We start from the raw sequence: 25,215 nt of genomic DNA, 5'->3' as shown, positions 1-25,215 counted from the left end.
CGACAACACTGGAGGGGGATGTCTTGCACATGCCTCCGACCCCCCCCTCGTCCTCATCGCCTGGTCCGGCCATAACAAATCTCAAGCGAGACGCCGTGGGGTGCACTGGGAGGGAGAGACGGTGCGAACAGGCCTCTCCCGCCTCCCCAGGTGGAGGCTTCCCAGCTGCACCCTCAGCGCTCCAGGCGGTGGCATCCTAACAACTACAGTGCTGCACAGTTTCGGAACGACCTAGATAACGGTTCTTCCACTGTGGCCATGCTGCAACGTCTCGCCCGGCAGGGTGGAGCCCGTCCGCTCATGTGACCCCGCGATCGCCGGTAGCTGCCGAACTCTCAAAATGGCGGTCGACCTGGCAAGAGCGGGCCCAACATAAAGAAATGGCCCGGTCACTGGTTGACTCCACCACCGTAGTCCTCCACGACCTTGAAGATTCTAGAGGAGCCGCGGGAGTCTCCGACCCCCGATGGGGAATGACTGCCATGATCGCCCGTGGAGTGACGAAACTGTATCCGCGGGACGTCGGCGCTCCCATGCTGGCGCCAGCCTCACTTTGAATTACTACAATCCTGCAGACCTCACTTCCGGTGAAAGCACAGTGTGACCCGGTAGGAAAAATTATTGCACCCCCTCCCCTTTTTGACTGATAGTTCAAACCACCGATCCTTTCCTTTGCCCTTTTAACGGAACTTTGGACTGCCTCCCCCTCTTTTACATTTTCTAGAGAAAACAAAACATTAACCACTACATTAGCATAGCAGTTGACACCAGAACTGTTTTCAAATTGAAAACCAACAACATCTTCAACAGAATCCTTTTTGTTTCTGCTGTGACCCTGCTACAGCACAGGCATTGTCCCCAGCAGTAATTCTGCAATGCCGGTAAGAATAGCTGTGGTGCCTACTGGACTCACTCACCCCCGCGGCGCCCCACGCCGTTTTTTGCTGGGCGGCAACTTACTAGACATCACTTTCGTGCCATCTAGATTTCAGCGCGTTCTGCTGCCTTGGAACTATTCGCACAACAGACCGCTACTGACAAGAATATTTCATTATTGGTGCTGTCAATTTCAATAAATCTATTGGATAATTAAAAAGAAATTGCCACGGTCTCTTCGTTGTTTAAATGTTTTTACTGTTTTTGTTTTGTTGTATATATTTATATGTTATTAAAGTTTTATATTCCTACTACTTTGTTGGAGTGCTATATATTTTTAATGTGACACATAATTGTAAAAACTTTGATGTACAAAGAGTCATTCCTGGAATCTTCCGCTTCAGGCTCGGTCCCCTCCCCAATCACAATACAGGATGGTTTTCAGATAGTAGGAACGCGTGTGCTGTGACGGATCACATCGGGTGTGGGCCTTGATCTACTATAACTCCTTTGAAGAGGGGTGATTCTTTACAGCTGGGGCCATAAACTACATCTGCAGGGCTAGCTGATAGCCTAGGACCGGCCTGGACATTCGGACACAGAGGAAGAGGAGTGTCAGAGGGTGCGGTAGTGAATAGGGCGAAAGGGAGGTGTCGGGCGGGCACAGAGTGTGATTCTCAGGGAAGACCAGCGCAGATGGGGGAAGGTTTATTGCCCATGCATAAGACAGAGAGCGGTGGTGACCAGTGCCTGGGGGAGATGCTTACGAGGGTGAGGAGCCATGCTACGAATCGACAGCGTGCAGAGAGTGGGTCTGGTCAAGACATCTAAAATGGCTGCCGTGCACGACAAAAGTGTGGCATTTCAAAAAAGGCAAGATGGCGCAGACAATGTTTTTCAACACTTCCTCATTTCCTTCGAATCGAACGTTAACAGACGTTGGGGCATATTACCAAAGTTAAGCGATATTTATCGCTAACGATGCTTACCAACCAATTTTTTACCACTAAGCATCGTCAGAAATTATCGAAGATAAACCTTACTATTATCAAGGTTTATCGCAAATGCGATAATAAACGGCCGCAATGCATGAATATCGCTAAAAACTCAGCGATATTCATGCATTACCGAGCTAATACTCTTAGCCATGTTATCCACCTCCCATTGGATAACATGGCTAAGAACTGCTCAGGGCAGGTGTTACTTTTTGGAGATATTCGCGCTTAGCGCGAATATCTCCAAAAGTTGGTAATAGGAGATAGATATCTTGCATGTTGTAATGCAAGTTATTGTGGTATATGGAACTCATACCATAATCTCTCAGGAAAGCAGAAACTGATCCTTTTGGGACCGCCTAAAAAGGCCTAGGGGGTGAGGAGTACTCTACTTTGCCCCCTTTTCACGTTCCGAACTATTTTATTTTACTCTCTTCTGTAATTACACAAAATACCAGCGATAAGATGCATCGGAGACACACAGTGAGAGAAAGGAGGCCGGAGATGAAGAAGACATGTCAAATACACATTGGAGATAATATAGTGGCAGAAGGGAAGTAAATATGAGTAAACTTACCATGTAACATAAAAATGTTGCACTCTATACTATAAGTCTCATTTTATACTACAATCACTTCGCTACAACCTCATAAATTAAAAATAAAAATGAATAATGTCTCAAACAATTTTTGATTTCTAAATATAAATTTATTCTTCAGAATTTTCTAAATTTGAAAGAACTAGTAACATGTCCTCATCAGTAATTTCCTCTTCAATCATCTCATCTGGAATCTCCTCATTAAAAGTCTGCAATGATGATTCTTGTAACTCTATGGTCTCCAAACACTCGATAAATTCGCCATCAAGAGATTGATCAAAAAAATCATTCAAGTCATCTCCTCCTTCTGACAATATTTCATTATTGGTGCTGTCAATTTCAATCAATGTAGTGGAATCATTCAAGTCATCTCCTCGTGACAATATTTCATTATTGGTGCTCTCAATTTCAATCAATGTAGTGGAATCATTCAAGTCATCTCCTCCTTGTGACAATATTTCATTATTGGTGCTGTCCATTTCAATCAATCTAATGGAATCATACAAGCCATCTCCTCCTTGTGACAATATTTCATTATTGGTGCTCTCAATTTCAATCAATGTAGTGGAATCATTCAAGTCATCTCCTTGTGACAATATTTCATTCTTGGTGCTGTCCATTTCAATCAATCTAATGGAATCATACAAGTCATGTCCTCCTTGTGACAATATTTCATTATTGGTGCTCTCAATTTCAATCAATGTGTTGGACAATTCAAAAGAAATTGCCACGGTCTCTTCATTGTGAGCCATTTTATTTTGAAATTGCTTGCTGTAAATTGCAGAAAAAAATAATCACTTTCATTTATCGTCTTTAGTAATACATAATATAAAACTAACTTTATCAAGTATTTAGTATAACAGAAGGACTGCAAATAAATAACAGAAAACATTTTTCAAATTATCTTCAAGTGTACAACATAGTTCCCCATACAAATTAACAACTCACCTTTTTAAAAGTAGCAGAAGTGTTAGTACTGTGTAAATCAAACACCAGAAATTCACCACCAAAAATTCCTCACAAATGTACCTCAGACAGTAGTATCACAAAATGGCTGTGGTTTCCTCTCATTTGACATATATACATAACCAATTAACTTTCATCACACACAAATACAAAACCAAAGTAACATTTTAATTGGTTCTAAATTTCAACACTTTCAAATGTGTTTTCCCCATGCAATTTTCCATAGGACATTTACATACGTCTACAGCCTGAATGGCTGAACGGAATTACACCAAACTTGGCAAAATGGTACATCAAACCTAAGAGGTCAGGAAGGATCTACTATGCCCCCTTATGGTCATTTCCCCCTTCGCTTTGGCCTCCTCTTGTCTCTCAATCCTACCGAGGGACAAGATGGCGGCCGCTACGGACTGTTTGGAATGTTGACAGACGCCGGAGAACCAATCAGCTTCGCAAAGCTCCGTAACGCGAAAAGTACGCGAAGCGGAGCGCTGTTACAGATATATATCTTTTTTTCAACGTTAATTTCTCAAAATCCACTGGAGCACATATATTGAGACCTAGCAAAGGCACATCGGGCTACCAGTCCCTAATATTTTGCCAAGTTTCGTGCAAATCCATTCAGCCGTTCGATTATTATTATTTTGTTTTTTTTTTGCCCCGCGGGGCCCTTTTAAAACCTCCACATCAAACCTAGGGGGTCAGCGAGGATCTACTATGCCCCCTTATAGTTATTTCCCCCTTTGTTTTGACCTCCTCTTGTCTCTCGATCCTACCGAGAGACAAGATGGCGGCCGCTACGGACTGTTTGGAATGTTGACAGACGCCGGAGAACCAATCAGCTTCGCTTCACAAAGCTCCGTTGCGCGAAAAGTCCGCGAACCAGAGCGCTAACCGGTCCGCTGTTACAGATATATATCTTTTTTTAAACGTTAATTTCTCAAAATCCACTGGAGCACATATATTGAGACCTACAAAAGGCACATCGGGCTACCAGTCCCTACAATTTTGCCAAGTTTCGTGCAAATCCATTCAGCCGTTCGGGCTAAAAGTGAGGCCAACCGCCCTATGGAAAACTCAATGTTAAAAACACGTTTTGGGACCCCCCTTTTTTCTCGGCCCCCACTGGACGAACCCCCCCCAAATTTTCAAGGGCTGCTCAGAAACAAAATGTGCCATTTTCCTGAAAATTTCAGCCGATTCCGTCCACAAACGCCAAAGTTATTAGACATAGAATTTTCAAAAAACCCATAGAGAAAAAATCCTAACTATATATACCTACTGGCGACCGCCAGTAGGTAATATATACCTATATATACATTACCTACTGGCGGCCGCCATCTTGTCTCTCGGTAGGATCGAGAGACAAGAGGAGGCCAAAGCGAAGGGGCAAATGACCATAAGGGGGCATAGTAGATCCTCGCTGACCCCCTAGGTTTGATGTGGAGGTTTTAAAAGGGCCCCGCGGGGCAAAAAAAAAAAATAATAATAATAATCGAACGGCTGATGACCATAAGGGGGCATAGTAGATCCTCGCTGACCCCCTAGGTTTGATGTGGAGGTTTTAAAAGGGCCCCGCGGGGCAAAAAAAAATAATAATAATAATAATCGAACGGCTGAATGGATTTGCACGAAACTTGGTAAAATATTAGGGACTGGTAGCCCGATGTGCCTTTGCTATGTCTCAATATATGTGCTTCAGTGCATTTTGAGAAATTAACGTTCAAAAACAAGATATATATCTGTAACAGCGCTCCGCTTCGCGGAGATAAAATTATATCTGTATTACCTAGCTGTTGCTAACACCAGTTAGCGACGGCTAGTAGGAGATAGCGACCATCTTGGGTCCCACTTTGCATGTGAGTGATATTTATCACTAATGACATGCAAAGTGGGCATGCCAAGATGTTAGCGACTGGAAACAGTCGCTAACATCGCTATCTCCTATTATCAACTTTTGGAAATATTCGAGATAAGCGCGAATATCTCCAAAAAGTAACAGCTGCCCTGAGCAGTTCTTAGCCATGTTATCCAATGGGAGGTGGATAACATGGCTAAGAGCATTAGCTCGGTAATGCATGAATATCGCGGAGTTTTCAGCGATATTAATGCATTGCGCTCGTTTTTTATCGTATTTGCGATAAACCTTGATAATAGCAAGGTTTATCTGCGATAATTTCTGACGGTAAAAAAATCTTTGCAATGCATCGTTAGGGATAAATATCGCTTAACTTTGGTAATATGCCCCAACGTCTGTTAACGTTCGATTCGAAGGAAATCAGGAATTGTTGAAAAACATTGTGTGCGCCATCTTGTCTTTTTTCAAATGCCACACTTTTGTCGTGCACGGCAGCCATTTTAGATGCCTTGACCAGACCCACTCTGTGCACGCTGTCGATCCTTAGCATGGCTCCCCACCCTCGCAAGCATCTCCCCCAGGCAGTGGTCACCCCCGCTCTCTGTCTTATGCATGGGTAATAAACCTCCCCCCATCTGCGCTGTTCTTCCCTGAGAATCACACCCTGTGCCCGCCCGACACCTCCCTTTCGCCCTATTCACTACCGCACCCTCTGACACTCCTTTTCCTCTGTGTCCGATTGTCCAGGCCGGTCCTAGGCTATCAGCTAGCCCTGCAGATGTAGTTTATGGCCACAGCTGTAAAGAATCACCCGTCTTCAAAGGAGTTATAGTAGATCAAGGCCCACACTCGATGAGATCCGTCACAGCAGAAGCGTTGCTATTATCTGAAAACCATCCTGTATTGTGATTGGGGAGGGGACCGAGCGTGAAGCGGAAGATTCCAGGGATGACTCTTTGTACATCAAAGTTTTTACAATTATGTGTCACATTAAAAATATATAGCACTCCGACAAAGTAGTAAGATTATAAAACTTTAATAATTTATAAATATATACAAGAAAACAAAAATAGTAATAACATATAAACATTTTTAGAGAAAAACAACGAAGTAGCGGTCGGCTGTGCGAATAGTCCCAACGCAGCACAACGTCCAGATTTCCGGCGTGGGGCGTCGCGGGGGGTGGGTCATCAGTAGCAAACTGTTGTGCGAATAGTTCCAAGGCAGCAGAACGCGCCGAAATCTAGATGACACGAAAGTGATGTCTAGTAAGTTGCCACCCAGCAAATAACGGCGTGGGGCGTCGCGGGGGGTGGGTCATCAGTAGCAAACTGTTGTGCGAATAGTTCCAAGGCAGCAGAACGATGGCACCAAGGTGATGTCCAGTAAGTTGCCGCACTGGTTTTGGTATCCTACAATGCTGCTCCGAATAACGGCGTGGAGCGCCCCGGGGGAGTCTCATCTGTTTTAGTGGGGCGCCCCTTTACCGTTTCAGTTGCCATTCCGTCCGCTTTTGGTCCACTGTGTCAAAATCCGCCATTCAGCTGAGTTGCGCCCACTCTTGCGGTGCAGCGATAGGCGGCTGCCACAGGACTCTCAAAATGGCGGCAGGCTCTTTCCTTTTTGGGCGTGGTCCACTGAAATGGCCCTGGGACACCTTGGAAATCGGACGCTTGTCTGCTAGGTCTTGGACCCCATTCTCGAAAGCGTCCCCTCCGCCTTGAGAATTCATCAAAAGTTTTGGGGGCCCGACTCCTGCAGGCTTCTGGTGGGGAGCGGCTGCCATGATTGCTCGCGGAATGACCACGACGGAGCTACGAGATGGTGGTGCTCTCATGGTGACGCCAGTTTAGTCTGAAACATCCAGAAACAAGGTGGGGCTTTCATCGTTTGGGGGAAAAAAAAAGTTTTCATCCAATGAAAAGTGTTGTTTTTAGGTCATATGATCAAGCCTTCCATCATTAGGAAACCAAAAGTAAAATGAACCAATGAAAAGTTTTATAAACAAGTCACATGACCTGTTATGCGGCATAGGGTATAAAATGCGGAGAAAATACGTTGGCACGTGAGGCGGCGTCAGTAGCGGACCGATGTGCGAATAGGCCGAAGGCAATACAACGCGCCAAGATCCGGATGGCACCGAGGTGGTGTCATAGTTGAGAGTTCTGAGCAGCGGTTGTAACACTGTCTGAAGCTTATTTGCAGCTGCTGCAGCTTCACTACGCGCCAAGATCCGGATGGCACCGAGGTGGTGTGTAGGAAGTTGCCGCACTGGTGTGGCCATCCTACAATGCTGAAAGTCGGCATGGGGCGCCTCGTTGGCCTGTGAGTTTGCGTCAGTAGCGGACCGATGTGCGAATAGGCCGAAGGCAGCACAACGCGCCAAGATCCGGATGGCACCGAGGTGGTGTCTAGTAAGTTGTCGCACTTCTGTGGCCATCCTACAATGTTGAAAGTCGGCGTGGGGCGCCCCGTTGGCCTGTGAGATGGTGTCAGTAGCGGACTGATGTGTGAATGGGGCCAAAGGCAGCGCAACAATATTTTCTACTATATTTCCGGAGTAGAAGACACCACAAGGCGCTGAGATGCCAAGATCCGGATGGCACCGAGGTGGTGTGTAGCAAGTTGCCGCACTGGTGTGGCCATCCTACAATGCTGAAAGTCGGCGTGGGGCGCCCCGTTGGCCTGTGAGATGGCGTCAGTAGCGGACCGATGTGCGAATAGGCCGAAGGCAGCACAACAATATTTTCTGACTGACACCACAAGGCGCTGAGATGCCAAGATCCGGATGGCACCGAGGTGATGTCTAAGTTGCGGACTGATGTGCGAATGGGGCCAAAGGCAGCGTAACAATATTTTTTGTATGGAAGATACCACTAGGCGTTGAGATGCCAAGATTCGGTTGGCACTGAGGTGATGTCTAGCAAGTTGGTGTGGTCATCCTACAATGCTGAAACTCGGCGTGGGTCGCCCCATTAGCCTGTGAGATGGCGTCAGTAGCGGACCGATGTGCGAATAGGCCGAAGGCAGCACAACGCGCCAAGATCCGGATGTCACCGTGGTGGTTTCATAGTTGAGAGGCACTTCATCTGCAGTGGGGCGCCGAGATCCGGATGGCACCGAGGTGATGTCTAGCAAGTTGCTGTACTGGTGTGGTCATCCTACAATGCTGAAACTCGGCGTGGGTCGCCCCATTAGCCTGTGAGATGGCGTCAGTAGCGGACCGATGTGCGAATAGGCCGAAGGCAGCACAACGCGCCAAGATCCGGATGTCACCGTGGTGGTTTCATAGTTGAGAGGCACTTCATCTGCAGTGGGGCGCCGAGATCCGGATGGCACCGAGGTGATGTCTAGCAAGTTGCTGTACTTGTGTGGTCATCCTACAATGCTGAAACTCGGCGTGGGTCGCCCCATTAGCCTGTGAGATAGCTGTTCTTTGGATTTGGGCCTGGTCCACCAAAATGGCCCTGGGACACCTTAGAACTCGGACGCTCGATTTTTTTTTCCTTTCCTGTACATGCAAAAAAAGGTAAATGCCCGGTACGTTACACGCTTCATCTGCCACGATGAACTCTCCAGAGGAACCGAAAAAAAATATAGTTGTGGTAACCATACCATGCATCGTCATATGGAGAGGTGGCACCAATTAATTATAGTGCTGCATAAAAGAGAGATTTGGAGGAGAACCCCTGACCTGCTAGTACATTCATCAAAGAAGTGGCACTGAGAGCTTCAGAGGCAAGGGAAACGGTCCCAAATATTTAGAAGAACTTTGGAAAGATTAAAATGACATGTTTAGATTGTGGCAAATTAATTTCATGTGGACAGATGAGTGTTACTCTAATAAATACAGCATATGAACATCATCATAGTCGATGGTTGGTAGAGACATTTTGACTATATCCTGGACCTGCCCGTCCTCGCCCAAAATGGCGCCAGAATAAATGGGACTCGTAACTCCTTGTTGTGTACTGGTTGCAGAACCTTGAAATCACGAGATACGTATGCAGTTTTGAAGCACATGGCGGGCGGGGACGAGAATTAATTGAATATTTCGACATCCCTATTGATATTAAGTTCTGATGTGTTATTGATTACTGTACTGTTGAAAGTTCGAATTAACGTCACCCATGGTACTTGCCCGCAAATGTATATCTAGATAATTTTATTGTAACTGGCCCTGTCGTATTTTAATTATAAAATGTACGTCCACCGATTCCGTAACTGTTAGACACCTTAGTTCTTGCAACCTAATGGCCCGCCCGTTACGTTCCTCTACAGTGTAAATGTCTATTCATCATATACGATTACAGTTTGCTCCGTGGCCGGCCCACGTGGTTATAGGCTCGTATTTGTATAATGAAATTTTCTCAATAAAGGTTTTTAAAAGAAAACATGGTAGTAGTATATACATTGGTAAAGTTTTTAATAATAGTGACTGTTTTAGAATCATTAAAAGGCAAGTGAAATAAAGCAGACCAATTACATGAAGGGTAAAAGGTATAATACGAAGGAACGCAGTAAAGATAAATGGTCAAGGGCTGTTGTGTTTTCTATTCCTGCAACATAAAGTGATCGATAAGAATCTCATATTCAGGCGTATCGGCGACTAAGACAGCAGGTCGACCCTCTTTTGCTCAACGGCTCCGTCATGGGACGAAGAAACGCTCTTTTTCTCGAAAAAAGAATATATTTTACTTGCAGGACAGTTGTAAAATTTCCGGGAAAGTACATTAGCCTGGAACATTATAACATATATTTAAGAAAAAATAATGTTCGGAAGTAATGAAAAGCGTAATTTTTAGGTCATATGACCAAGCCTTTCATCATTAGAATAAGAAAAGTAAAATGAACCAATGAAAAGTTTTATTAACAAGTCACATGACTTGTTATGCTTACGTTACGCGCTGCGCGCCCCGGATGACTTCCGGATGCGCTAACGCGGCGCGTCATATGACGCATTACGCGACAACGCAGGTACAGAATATAGTCAAAATGTCTCCACCAACCAGCGGTCGGAACACAACCCCTTTCAGCAGGCTAAATAGTTCTGTTAAATGACAACAGAAGGGACAGGCAACAAGAACCATCAGTCAAAGAGGGGAGAGCTAGTTCTTCTCTACCGGGTTACATTGGGGCGCTACCGGAACTGATCGAATTGGTAGTCTACAGTGTTTCTGGATGTTTCAGACTGAAGCTGGGGTTAGCATGAGAGCAGCACCATTTCGTAGCTCCGTCGTGGTCATTCCGCAACCAATCATGGCAGCCGTTCTTTATCGTTATTTTGGGCGGGGTGGGTGGCGGAGCCGAGCTGTTTTGCAGCCATCATTGTGTGGAGTTCAGTTCATCTCACTAGTTTTGTATTTGTCATGAGGGGTTGTTCCTAATGTTTCTATTTTAGCGAGGTCAAAAAGAGATCCCATTAGTGGCCTACTGATTTTGCTCGATTCCTTTTCTTTTTTTTTTACACGATTTTTCGTTATCTGCAAAGACTAAACAGAGTATTGCGACTCTGTGTTTGTTTGTAAATAGAGAATGAACCAAAGAGAACTAATTCTAAAACAGTAAATACTTGGATAACAATGAATCAAATGGAGAGAGAAGCAGGCACGACGGATTACAATGGGGGCAAAGACCTGCGTTAACTACCTTTCACTATCTGCAAAGAGAGAGTACTCCTAATAGAAATGAGGGGGGGGGGGCACCATTCAAAGCAGATCAGTGTGCATAAACACGAAAATGTTTTCACTTACCACGTACTTGACATTCGACAGCTTATGATATTTGCTATTAAAAAACCATTGAAATTCACTGAAAAAACCATAGGTTATAGACCATATATAGTTAGGAATTAGCATTTACAAAACCTTGAAAATTCACTGAAAAAACCATAGGTTATAGACCATATATAGTTAGGAATTAGCATTTAAAAAACCTTATTTTACTCACACAAAACCATTGAAATTCCATATATAGTTAGTTGCACTAACTATATATCGCGCACCTGCAATCCACTGCTGATCATGTCACATATTACATCATTCATGACATGGTCAGTGACATCACTGATGACATCACTGATGACATCTCAAATGACATCACTGATGACATCACTGATGACATCTCATTTGACATCATTCTTGTGCTAATACGATAAACCTCTTCAGACTCTAATATAACCTTAGATACACTCAGTGTATACAGACACTCACACACTTCCACTCATCCATGGAGTTACTCACACACCCAGTCAGTCATGCAAAGAAACAATCTCATCTCCATTTCTTCAACTATACAGTTAAACACACCTTACTTATTGAAACATATACTAACACATATTTACTCTCTTATACAATCCCTGATACAAGTTCACAATGATCGATACAACCACTCACTCATTCGGTGGCTCTCATGCACAGTTATTTATATATGCCAACTCTCACATGTACTGTGTTTTACATATGTACTTACTATGACATGTAGCATTGAGATATCCATTCACTCATCAATACACTCATGCACACAGTCAACTGCCCATGTAGCTGTTTCCACATGCACTCTTGAACTCATACACCTAGTGAATAAACTGTTCACACATCTATGCATAGAGTCACACACCTTTCAGCCACCCCCACACAAACTCAATCTCCCATAGAAATACTTGGGCAAGCAATTAATAACACATATAGCCTCTCGTATAGCTAATGATCAACACATGCAGCAGTTTACAGAACAACAGACATAATGATGCACAAATTAAGACAGTTTAGTCACTAACCCATGCATTCAGTGAGACACATTTAATCACTCACTCATACAGTCAGTCACGCACCTACTAAATCCTTCATCCAGACACTTATACATCCACTCATTCTTCAATATGTAAGACATATTTTAACTTTACAGAAAAATACAGTCACTGGATGTTGTCATCAGTGATGTCATCAGTGATGTCATTTGAGATGTCATCAGTGATGTCATCAGTGATGTCACTGACCATGTCATGAATGATGTAATATGTGACATGATCAGCAGTGGATTGCGGGTGCGCGATATATAGTTAGTGCAACTAACTATATATGGTCTATAACCTATGGTTTTTTCAGTGAATATATATATATATTCACTGAAAAAACCATAGGTTATAGACCATATATAGTTAGGAATTAGCATTTAAAAAACCTTATTTTACTCACACAAAACCATTGAAATTCCATATATAGTTAGTTGCACTAACTATATATCGCGCACCCGCAATCCACTGCTGATCATGTCACATATTACATCATTCATGACATGGTCAGTGACATCACTGATGACATCACTGATGACATCTCAAATGACATCACTGATGACATCACTGATGACAACATCCAGTGACTGTATTTTTCTGTAAAGTTAAAATATGTCTTACATATTGAAGAATGAGTGGATGTATAAGTGTCTGGATGAAGGATTTAGTAGGTGCGTGACTGACTGTATGAGTGAGTGATTAAATGTGTCTCACTGAATGCATGGGTTAGTGACTAAACTGTCTTAATTTGTGCATCATTATGTCTGTTGTTCTGTAAACTGCTGCATGTGTTGATCAGTAGCTATATGAGTAACTATATGGGTTATTGATTGGTTGCCCAAGCATTTGTATGGGAAACTGGGAGTGTGTGTGGGTGGCTGGGAAGGTGTATGACTCTGTGCATAATGTATGGGTTCAAAAGTGCATGTGGAAACAGCTGTATGGGTGGTTGACTGTGTGCATGACTGTATTGGTGAGTGAATGGATATCTCAGTGCTACATGTCAAAGTAAGTACATATGTAAAACACAGTACATGTGAGAGTTGACATATATAAATAACTGTGCATAAGAGCCAGTGAATGTGTGAGTGGCTGTATGGATCATTGTGCTCTTGTATCCAGGATTGTATAAGTGAGTAAATATGTTTAGTATATGTTTGAATAAGTAAGGTGTGTTTAACTGTATAGTTAAGGAAATGGAGGTGTGATTGATTGTTTGCATGACTGACTAGGTGTGTGTGTAACTTCATGGATGAGTGACAATCTGCGAGTCTGTGTTTACACTGAGTGTATCTAAGGTTATATTAGAGTCTGAAGAGGTTCATCGTATTATCAATCAATCAATCATTGACACTTATAAAGCGCGCTACATACCCGTAGGGTCTCAAGGCGCTGGGGGGGGCGGTGCCGCTACTGCTCGAACAGCCAGGTCTTCAGCTTCTTCCTGAAGGAGAGGTGGTCTTGGGTCAGGCGCAGGTCGGGAGGGAGGGAGTTCCAGGTCTTGGCGGCCAGGTAGGAGAAGGACCTTCCTCCTGTAGTCGCTCTTCGGATGCGGGGGACGGCGGCGAGGGAGTGGTTGGCTGATCGGAGGTGGCGTTTGGGAGCGTAGAAGTTGACTCGGCTGTTGAGGTAGCTCGGGCCTTGGTCGTGTAGGGCTTTGTGTGCGTGGGTGAGGAGGCGGAAGGTGATTCTTTTGTTGACGGGGAGCCAGTGAAGGTCTTTCAGATGTCCGGAGATGTGACTGGTTCGTGGGATGTCGAGGATGAGTCTGGCTGAGGCGTTCTGGATCCGCTGGAGTCTCTTCTGGAGCTTGGCGGTGGTACCGGCGTAGAGGGCGTTGCCGTAGTCCAGTCGGCTGGTGACGAGGGCCTGGGTGACGGTCTTCCTGGTCTCGGTGGGGATCCACCAGAAGATCTTCCGTAGCATGCGTAGGATGTTGAAGCACGCCGAGGAGACGTTGTTGACTTGCCTGGTCATGGAGAGGGAGGAGTCCAGGATGACGCCCAGGTTTCGTGCATGGTCAGTCGGTTTGGGTGCGGTGCCCAGGGCGGGGGGCCACCAGGAGTCGTCCCAGGCGGAGGGTGAGGAGCCCAGGATGAGGACCTCCGTCTTGTCCGAGTTCAGTTTCAGGCGGCTGGTCGTCATCCACTCGGCTACCTCTTTCATCCCTTCGTGCAGGTTGGCTCTGGCGGCGGCGGGGTCGTTGGTCAGGGAGAGGATCAGCTGGGTGTCGTCGGCGTAGGAGATTATGCTGAGGTTGTGTTTGCGTACGATGGCCGCGAGGGGGCTCATGTAGACGTTGAAGAGGGTGGGGCTCAGGGATGATCCTTGGGGGACGCCGCAGATGACTTCGGAGGCCTCTGACTTGTACGGTGGTAGGCGGACTCTCTGTGTTCTTCCGTCGAGGAAGGAGATGATCCATTCCAGCGCCTTGTCCTGGATGCCGATGTTGCTGAGGCGCCGTACTAGGGTGCGGTGGCAGACCGTGTCGAATGCCGCGGAGAGGTCTAGGAGGATGAGGGCCGCTGTTTCTCCATTGTCCATCAGGGCTCGGATGTCATCGGTGGCGGCGATGAGGGCGGTCTCGGTGCTGTGGTTGGCTCTGAAGCCGGACTGTGAGGGGTCGAGGGATCCGTTCGTCTCGAGGAAGGCGGCCATCTGCTTGTTGACGATCTTCTCGATGACTTTGGCTGGAAACGGGAGGAGCGAGATGGGGCGGTAATTCTTGAGTTCGGAGGGGTCCGCTGTGGGTTTTTTGAGAAGAGCGCTGAGTTCGGCGTGCTTCCAGCTCTCGGGGAAGGTGGCGGTGTCGAAGGATGTGTTGATGATGTCTCGCAGGTGGGGTGCGATGACAGCGTCGGCCTTGTTGAAGACGTGGTGAGGGCAGGGGTCGGTCGGTGATCTGGAGTGGATGGAGTTCATCGTGCGGATGGTGTCTTCGGTGCTGATCGGGGTCCAGGCGTGGAGGGTGGTGGTGGGGGGTGGTTGTTCGGTCATGGTGTGCGTTGGTTGGTTGTTGAAGCTGTTGTGTATGTCCGCGATCTTGTTGTGGAAGTATGAAGCGAGGGAGTTGCAGAGGTCTTGCGATGGGGTGATGTCGTTGTTTCCTGCGCTGGGGTTGGAAAGCTCTTTCACGATGTTGAAGAGTTCCTTGCAGTTGTGTGCGTTGTTGTCCAGCCGGTCCTTGAAAGCTGTTTTCTTGGCGGCGCGGATCAGCTGGTGGTGTTTCCGGGTGGCAAGTTTGAAGGAGGTCCTGTTGTCCGGTGTCGGTTCCCTTCTCCAGACTTTCTCGAGGGCTCGGCAGTTCTTCTTGGAGCTCTTGAGTTCGTCGGTGAACCATGGGGCCTTCTTGCTGCCGGGTCTGCTAGGCGGGGTCCTCAGAGGGGCGAGCTCGTCCGCGCAGATGCTGATCCACTTCGTGAGGTTGTTGGCGGCCTGGCTGGGGTCTGCTGAGCTGGCAGGAGGGTGCTGGCTCAGGGACGTGGCGAGCTGGTCTGCTGTGATCTTGTTCCAGCTTCTGCGGGCGGTCTGTTGCTGGTGGTGGTGGGTCGTCGTTCTCTTGAAGGTGAAGTGGACGCAGCTGTGGTCCGTCCATTGAAGCTCAGTGGCGTGGCTGAAGCTGACGTCTTTGCTGGAGGAGAAGACTGCGTCGAGTGTGTGTCCGGCGCGGTGGGTGGGGGTGGACACCAGTTGCTTGAGTCCCAGGTTGGCGAGGTTGTCGAGCAGGGTGCTGGAGTTGCGGTCGTTGTTGTTTTCCAGATGGAAGTTGAGGTCTCCCAGGAGGATGTAGTCAGCGGAGGGGAGGGCATGCGGGCTGACGAAGTCGGCGATGTCCTCGCTGAAATGTGTGCGTGGTCCGGGGGGTCGGTAGATCAGGGTGCCTCTGAGGGTGGTGTTCGGGTTGGTGTGGATCTGGAAATGCAGGTGTTCGGCGCTGGTCAGGGTGTTGTCGGTGCTGGTCGTGAGACGGATGGTGTTCCTGTGGATGATGGCGATGCCTCCTCCCATCTGGTTGGCGTTGCGGTCCCTGCGGACGATCTTGTAGCCTTCTGGGATGGCGATGGCGATGTCGGGAGCTGAAGAGGCGTTCATCCAGGTCTCTGTGAGGAAGGCAACGTCAGGGGCTGTGGCGTCTAGGAGGTTCCAGAGTTCTACGGCGTGTCTGTGGACGGAACGGGTGTTGAGCAGGATGCACTTGAGGTGTGTGCTGCTGGTGTTCGATTTGGCGGGTGCTGGTGTGAGGCAGGTCCGGATGCAGGCGAACTTGCAGGCGTGGCAGCTGAAAGGTCCGTGGGTGCGTCGTGGAGTGGCTTGGTGGCACTCTGGGCGTCGGCCGGTGTTGAGTGCGCTGAGGGTGGCGGCGGAGTACGTCCTGCGGGTCGGTCGGGATCGTCGAGGTCCAGGGGTCCTGGCACTGGGCGCGGTCCAGGCGCGGACGGGCGCAGACGGGCTTACCTTTGGCGCGCCTTCGGCGCACAATCGGCGCGCCCGCTGCGCGTCAACGCTGCGCGTTCGCACGGTCGCCATTTAAGGCCAAGTGCGCGGGTGGGCGGAGCAGCTGGGAGGCGGGAGCGGGGAGGGTACAGAAGAAAAAGGGGCGGGGCTAATGGCGGTGGCGGGAAGCGGGAGCGGGGAGGGAGAGCGGCGAGGTAGGCGGGCAAGCAGGAAGGAGACAGGCACAATGGAGGTCAAATACACGAGGAGAAAAACGTCACAGAGAAAAACAGGCAATAATACAGGACAAAACGGGGAAAAAACAGTGGAAACGCGATCTCGGGCACAGAAACAAAACAAGCACAATTTTCCGACAAAACGGGCAAAAACCAAAGGGGAGCGCTCAAGGCAGCAGCGAGAACGGCGCTGAGGCAGAGGCAGGCACTGGGGGCACACGCAGCAGCTGGTGGCCGTGCGGCGCGGGGGTGTCCCACAGGTGGGACATGAATCACATCACATGAATGATGTCATCAGTGATGTGATCAGTAATGTCAAATGAGATGTCATCAGTGATGTCATTTGAGATGTCATTTGAGATGTCATCAGTGATGTCATCAGTGATGTCATTAGTGATGTCATTTGAGATGTCATCAGTGATGTCATCAGTGATGTCATTTGAGATGTCATCAGTGATGTCATCAGTGATGTCATTTGAGATGTCATCAGTGATGTCATCAGTGATGTCACTGACCATGTCATGAATGATGTAATATGTGACATGATCAGCAGTGGATTGCGGGTGCGCGATATATAGTTAGTACAACTAACTATATATGGAATTTCATTGGTTTTGTGTGAGTAAAATAAGGTTTTTTAAATGCTAATTCCTAACTATATATGGTCTATAACCTATGGTTTTTTCAGTGAATTTTCAAGGTTTTGTAAATGCTAATTCCTAACTATATATGGTCTATAACCTATGGTTTTTTCAATGAATTTCATTGGTTTTTTAAAAGCTAATATCTATAGCTGTAAAATGTATTCTTCTTTAAATCCAAAAATATATTTTATATGTTTATTAATATTTTTTTTTTAATATTTTTTTTGTTTCGCTCCCGGTCCGCGAACCGGGAAGCTTCCCGTTAGCTCAATTTGATTCCGCGATCCGGTCCGCGAACCGGTAAGAAATCAACATAGTGACGGTATCGCGTTGCCGCGTAATGCGTCTTATGACGTACTGCGTTAGCGCACCCGGAAGTGCCCCGGGGCGCGGACCGAGGCGCGAAACGCAGCTCCCCGGAAGCGATCCGCGGCGCGAAAGCGCGACGTATCGCGTTGCCGCGAAATGCGTCTTGTGACGTATCGCGTTAGCGCACCCGGAAGTGTCCCGGGGCGCGAAGCTTAGCGACCCGGAAGCTAACCGGGGAGCGTTCCGCAGCGCGTAACATGAGCGTGAGAGGTCATGTGACTTGTTAATAAAACTTTTCATTGGTTCATTTCACTTTTAGTTTCATAATTATGGAAGGCTAGGTCAGGTGACCTAAAAATAACACTTTTCATTGGTTGAGAAGTATTGTTTTTTCCAAATGATGAAAACCCCTCCTTCTTTCCTCACTCTGACTTTCATCATTGTGAGAGGAAGACCTATTTTGCTTGTTGGAAGACCTATTTTGCTTGTGTGAAAATGGCTTCATTGGTTGCTTCAGCTGGTGGACCCCCACCACCACCTCCACCTCCTCATGGGAAGAGAGGACCACCTCCCCAGGTGATTACCAACACTGAGGAGGAAGATGAAGAAATGGATGAGGAGGGAGAAGAACCACAATTCCTGGAAGAGTTGCCCCGGGTTTCCAGAAAGAAAGCCAGTTTCATCTGGCAGTTTTTTTCGATGCCTCGTGGACAAAAAAAAGTCAACGCGAGGTATGTCACCTGCCTCATATGCAAGGAACAATTGTCCAGAGGGACGGACAAAAAATACAGTTATGGTAATCACACCATGCATAGGCACATGACGAGGAAACATCCCCTAAATTACAGCCGGGCGGAATTAAGGGATATGCTGGACAATCCTAGACCAACTCCTGTGGCCAGACCAACAATACCGGTTTCTTTAACACCAGAGGAGGCACGGGAAACTGTGCCAAATATCCAACAAAATTTTGGGCATATGATACATTTATGTATGCACTGTCGTGCATTATTAGCTTGTGGCAACATGAGCATCAATGCACTCAACCTTGCATATGAACACCATGATTGCCCTAACCGCCCCCAGTAATTTTTTTTTGCTCCTGTTGAGCCCTTTTCAACGCCTGTTTTTTGTTGTTTCCCCCCCCCAAAAAAACCAAAAAAAATATAAAATCGTTCAAAAAATACAAAAAAACCAAAAAATGTTCCAAAAATAAAAAAAAAATATAAAACAACAAAAATATTAAAAAAAAAGTTCTTTTCAGAACTACCTTCCCTTTCAAAAAAAATTGCTACAATGTTTAGCACTCTGGCAAGCTCTATTTCTTTTGGTTCGCTCCCGGGTTAGCTTCCCGGTACGCGGACCGGGAGCTAACCAAAAAATTTTTTTTTTTTTTAAAAAAGTGTAAGTATAAGGAAAGTAAACAGAGAGTGATGTTAAAAGAAAGACAGCTATAGGGAGTAAAGAAGAGATACTGTTTAATAGATCTATTTACCGAAGAAAAGACAGAAGAGGGTATAATTGTGAAAAACAAAATAGATAACGAAGTGAAAGAAAAACAAGCATTGGCATAGCCAATAGGTCTCGCCTTTGGGACCTTCTAAGTATTTAGTTATGCAGCATAATATCCTTGGTGCAGCAACATCAACTGTTGCATGGCTAAACACGTATAAGGTCCCAAAGGCGAGACCTATTGTCTATGCCAATGCTTGTTTCTTAAGTAGTATTGCAATACGTCTGACTCTTCCATGTGAAAAGATCTTATCTTGTGCTCTAAAGATTGCTAAAGTCTCGACAGAGAACAGGCTAGGCTGTAAGTAGGGTAAATTGCGCTTGGTGATCTGTTTGAGGGAGCGTCTGCTTTGCCTGGTGTCTTTGGAGAGCAATTTTGATTGGTATACTGGACAATGTTAGTTTTATTGGTCCAGTAGACAATTAAACTGCTGCATGACCACACTGTGTGATCCTGGGCACACTTTACAAATCCTACCTACCATCCAGCGGCTGAAGTGCAAATTGTAAAACCTGATAGCTGGGCACAATTACAGTGTCATTGCAGGCACACCCTGTGTGATCTTGGACATTTATCACATCTCAAAGTACTTTTAAATGCTTGAGCTTGGGATAAACCCTAGAAAAGTACTCTCATGCATTTGACCTACCCAGGTGTTTGCTGCTACGTGCTTGATAAGAAATAATGCAACACACAATTGCAACTTCTGTGCCCCTTCCAAATAAACACTAGAAATCAGAGTTGTAATTAGTCTCTAGAATGAGTAAGATGCCCTCCAGCCTCCACTTGAAAGCAGGGGTGTATAGTTTGAGGGGAGTGAGGGGGGGGGCGAGGGAGGCATGCAATACTTTAACGCAGGTAAAAGTGTCCAAAGTCACACCATCTGCCCACTAAAGAGCGGCTCGCAGTGGCCGGCTGGCCCGGCTGATTAGGGGAACTGTTGGTGCCGAGCCTGGTGGGACAGGTCCCAGCTGTGCTCTGCCGGGCTGCAGGCAGCTCAGTTATTAGGCAGCTGGTGGCGTGGGGACCACTGCTATTCCGTCTGTAATGTGCCCGAGCCTCCCGGCAGGCGGGGGGATCACAAGAGCGACCGCTCCCACCCTCGGAGGCTAATTAATTGGCAGAACAAGAGCGCATTAAGGCGGATATAGGAGGGAGCCCTGTGCTGGCACCTTCTGAGTGTATGAGCTAAAGGCAGGTGGTTGTGTGTTTCAAATGCCTCTCAGACTACAAAACGCAGCGAATGCTACGTCCAAATCTGAAATTAGGAGTGCTCGTGTGCACGTGCCTAGGTATGTCTATCTAAGTGTGTGTGCTTCATAGTAATAGTCTATGTGTCACTGCATCTTAGACTGTGTGCCACTTTAAGCATGTAACAGTGTGAGGGTATGCACTACTGCGCTTGTGAGTCACGCTGTTTGCGAGTGGGTTTGTACCTGACAATTACTGACCTTGCAGTTGTGTGTGACTCACTCTGTGTCTGTGCCACTTTATGCGTGTGCATTTAACCTTGAGTGCCTGTGTATGTGGAGCGTGATGTACTGCGTGTGTGTGCGCGTGTGTGTACAGCGAGTTACTGTATGTGGCCTACTGTGAGTGTGCGTGTGTGAGCCACTGTGTTTGTGTGCGTGTCCCACGCTGTGCTGTGTATCTATCTATGTTTGTTAGTGTGTGTGTGCTGCTGTGTAGGTACCACTGTATGTGTAAGCGGGTGCTGGAGTGTATAGACAAACACACGTGAATCCTCAGTTTGTATGCAATGTACGTCACACGTAATTTACGGTCCTGTTCCGCTTTATTTTATTTTGATTGCAGTATAAAAAATGCTTGTTTATATTAGACTGGGGAATACAAACAGGAATCTAGTCTTCAAAGGGAGAGCTGCATGCCAATGTAGAACAAGCACCGGCCAGCTTATAACCCTACTCTGCGATGTTCTTGACTCCCATGCCATTGTTCACCATTTGAGTGAAGTCATGACCCCGCCTACCGAGCGGGGTAAGAAATGCTGTTCACAAGTGTGGTTGTAGCTGTCTGGGCACTTAAATATGTTGCAGCTGTCACGTTACTTAAAAACATTGTGAGAGCCTAAGTAAAACTAGAGTGAATTATCGCATGGCATTTTATGTACAGCCCTAATGCTGCTGCGGCAGAATGTCACCATGTCCTGGAAATACAATAACAGAGACCAGAGCGTCTGTAAATGTCCATGAATCGGGCACCACGCTGAGCCAGGGAAACACTCGAACAATAACAAGGAGAAACACGAGAGATGGCCTGCGGCCGTCAAAGTGAAAGTACGGCCGGCGGAGGAGAAATGCGACACGGCGGGCAGGGGAGGGGGCGGAGCGGGGAGAGCGGCATGAGGGTGTGAAGCAGCAGGGGCCTGAGACGAGGCCGCCTTGCCTTTGATGTGGTAATGCGAGGTAAGCGGCTGGTGGCATTGTGCACGCGCTTTCACGTGCACTGGAAGAAATCGCCTGGGAATCGCCTGATCTCGGTAAGCTCTGTTTAAGCTGCAATAGATCGAGCTCCCGATCTCAATGCGCACATGCGCATTGAGATAGGTCGCTCGACCTAAAAAAGAGAGTATAACATTAACAAAGAAGAGTTTCTTGGAGAATGTGAGTGAATGTTCAAAATAAGATTAAAACATGGGGAATAACAGAGAGAAAAAATAGAAAACAGAAAACAAAAAATAACAGAAAAAGATTAATTGAAACAGCAAAGAAATGTAAGTAACATAGAGCCATATCATCAACATAGGCAATAAAAGTTTTGCAGCTTTTATTGGCAGAAATGTGTCGCTAAAGCTGCTTTTGCGGCAGAAAACTGCCACTAAAACTACTTTTGCACCAGTTTTCTGCCAATAAAAACAGCAATCATTTTATTGGCTGTGTTCATAATATGCCCCTTAGTGTGCTTCAACTACACAGAGAAAGCATTATGAACAAATAGTGATACAGTGATCAGTCAAAGACACTAAGAGTAATAGAGACGGAGTGAGTGAACAAGAGTGAGGAACTATGAGAAGAGAGGGACTGAGAAAAAGAGTGGAAGGAGTTGAGTAAGTATGTAATAGAGAAAGGAATGAGGGAAGTAGCAAAGGCAGGAAACTGAGGATTAAAGAAATGAAGCAGTGGAACTAATAGTAGTTCAATGTGATAGAAATGTAACGAAAAGAGTACAAAATATTTACCTTATAATTGTCGTTAAATTACTCACTTTTTGTTTTTATACTTTCAATCTGTGAAAGAGAGAACAAACATTTGAAAAATATTAAAACATGTATTTAAAAATTCCAAAAGACAAGGGCAAAGATTGAAGGACAAACAGTTTTTCAACAACTTTGACACTTACAGAAGCTTCTGCTTCTCCAGGCCCCCTACACAGTCCTAAAGATATACATTTAAACTAACAGTATCTTGATGCAGATGAAGTGAGGCCTATCTTAAAACATGGTGCATATTTTGCATTGCTGTTGTTTCAGAAAATTGTCGCAAGACACTAAAATTTTAAATAATTGCTTCAGGATGCCAATAAGATGTCTACTATCCAGAGTTTTGTTTCAGGTGAGGCCTACTCAGGGTTGCAGATGAAATTTCGAGTTGTTGAAGAGAATAGAGGACATAATACATGTGAAGGTCTACCAATGAAGTGAGTCATGTCCACTGCACTCTTCAACAAAGTCCAAACCTCCTATGTTTCCCTGGACAGACCTAAACTTGATCTGCACAATGTGATTCGTAATGATAGGAAACACAGGTGATCTAATTGAAATACATGCAATTTATTTTGCTCATTTCACAATCACATCACTTGTGTTTCCTTTGCTTAGGTATCTCATTGTGCAGATGTAGTCTAGCATATGAAAGAATACGCAGAAGTGCAGCACTGCATGCAACAACTTTGACACTTACAGAAGCCTCACCTTCTCCATGCCTCCTACACAGTTCTACATATACATCATAAATGCAAACAGTACAGAATTAATTATACATGTTAAATGGTTTATTTTTGCTGTTCTCAGAATGTATCAAAATTCACTAAAAACAGTGACTTGAAGGTATTCATCATGTAACAGCGGGGAAAAAAAAACACAATCAAAATGATTGTGTTTAAAAAACCCATACAACATCAGAAATCAAAATTCAGAACTCCTTAAAGTTAACTTACTTTCAATGACGTCAAAGGATGTCCTATGAACAGCTTACACTCTTTTGTGCTGTTATTACTTTCAGCCCGCCACTTTCTGAAAGAAAATCTCCATCGTTTTTAAAAACACGTTACATGCAATAAATGACTTCTTGCTCTCTACCACAATTTTCCACAAGGCCAAATCTGGTCAGAGCCATTTATAACTCTTGGATTTCTTGTAAGCCAATCCCGTCATTTGGCATTTCCGCAACTTTCAGAATTAAAATGTTGAAGATCATTTTCACAATCCTGGAATAGTAATATCTTCCCCTTCTTGCTCAGTCATGTTCTACTTTTCCTATGACACTGATACAAGCAGACTTACACTACCTCTATGACTACTACAATTATTTAATTCTCTACATCACTTTTAATCACAAAGCAATGTAAAACAGTAGACAGCATTGCAGACTTACATTCCCTCTACTCCATGTTTTGATTGGCTGCTTCAATTAGTTTATAAAAAGAAACAGTTTTTCTGAACTCATTCAAAGTGCACGTATTTCTCCATAATGTCCATTCCTATGGTTAGAAGTTATGTCTCTGAACTACACTTATCCCAAGGCCAAATTGTGTAGGAGCCATTAGAACTTCTTGAAATTCCACAGAGCACATCCCGAGATTATTTCCCTAAAATTTTGGTTTTAAAAACACCAGGTAAGAGTTTTTAAGGTCATACGGCAATTTTTTTTTGAAAATTAAAACAGAATCATTGCAGAATGACCAGCCATTTCTAGACTTTAAATAAGCTGTGTAATGTCCTGATGTTATTGAAGGGCCGTCATGATATATAATTGCTGCAGTTACAAAAGTCCTTCCTGATATTGACAACTGCGAAGCTACAAAATTTTTAATTAAAGTTGTCAATTTTGTTCCATCAGGCCTACATCGTTGGAACATTAAAATGACATACTGGCCATATGTTCGTATAAATAATGTGGACATCATTTCAGATTTACATTGGCTACACTCCATGTTGTGATCAGCTGCTTTTACTAGCTTATTAAAGGAGACTGATTTACTGTCTGGCAAAGTTAAATATATAAATCTTTCTGAGTCTACACTAGTAGTACTTGATACCATACAGTTCTCGCAGTCATGCTGCCATTGATAAGAAAGCCCAAACAGCTGATCTACATCTACACCTTCAGCATGTAATACATCAAGCATATACATTAAAAACTCCTGACAATCTTGCTGAATATTTTGAGAGAATTGTGTTTGGCCTGAACATCTGTCTAACAGATTTCGAATTTCAGACACACTTTCTATGTTTCTTCTATCAGTGGTACATTTCTCTAACACAGAATTTAACAAACTGCAAAATCTTTGATCAGAATTGACCACAATCTCTTCTTTTACATTTTTTAGAGAAAACAAAACATTAACCACTACATTAGCATAGCAGTTGACGCCAGAACTGTTTTCAAACTGAAAACCAACAACATCTTCAACAGAATCCTTTTTGTTTCTGCTTGTAATTTTAGGTTCATTGACTTTTTGTCTTTTTGCTACAACCTCCCCAGTATTGTTCTCATTTCTTCGTTTCCGGCCTACCACACGTTTCTCAAACAAAGGATACTGAGGCAAATGTGGCGCATACTCTCTTCTTAACCTATTGTATTCCTTAACACAATCTAGATCCGCACAAATGTTTGTGACATCACACTCAATCAAGTACAATCCCGATAAAGTTCTAACTCATGACAATGCCACATATGCCATACCCTCCTTGAACACAGAACTGCCAATATTCACCAATGCACTGTCTACACTTAAACCTTGCGATTTATGAA

General features: G+C 45.3%; 1 long non-coding RNA gene across 17 annotated transcripts in view; it reads left to right on the top strand.

The window, feature by feature from the left end:
• LOC144828501 (uncharacterized) overlaps positions 1-25,215 on the top strand; it is a 2,902,672-nt gene that overhangs the window by 1,727,503 nt on the left and 1,149,954 nt on the right. The window lies entirely within an intron of this gene.

This window comes from Lissotriton helveticus, chromosome 4_1 (genome assembly GCF_964261635.1).
Source record: "Lissotriton helveticus chromosome 4_1, aLisHel1.1, whole genome shotgun sequence".
Taxonomy (NCBI): Eukaryota; Metazoa; Chordata; class Amphibia; order Caudata; family Salamandridae; genus Lissotriton; species Lissotriton helveticus.
Note: the sequence above shows the minus strand (reverse complement) of the source record. Positions and strands in the feature narration are given on the sequence as shown.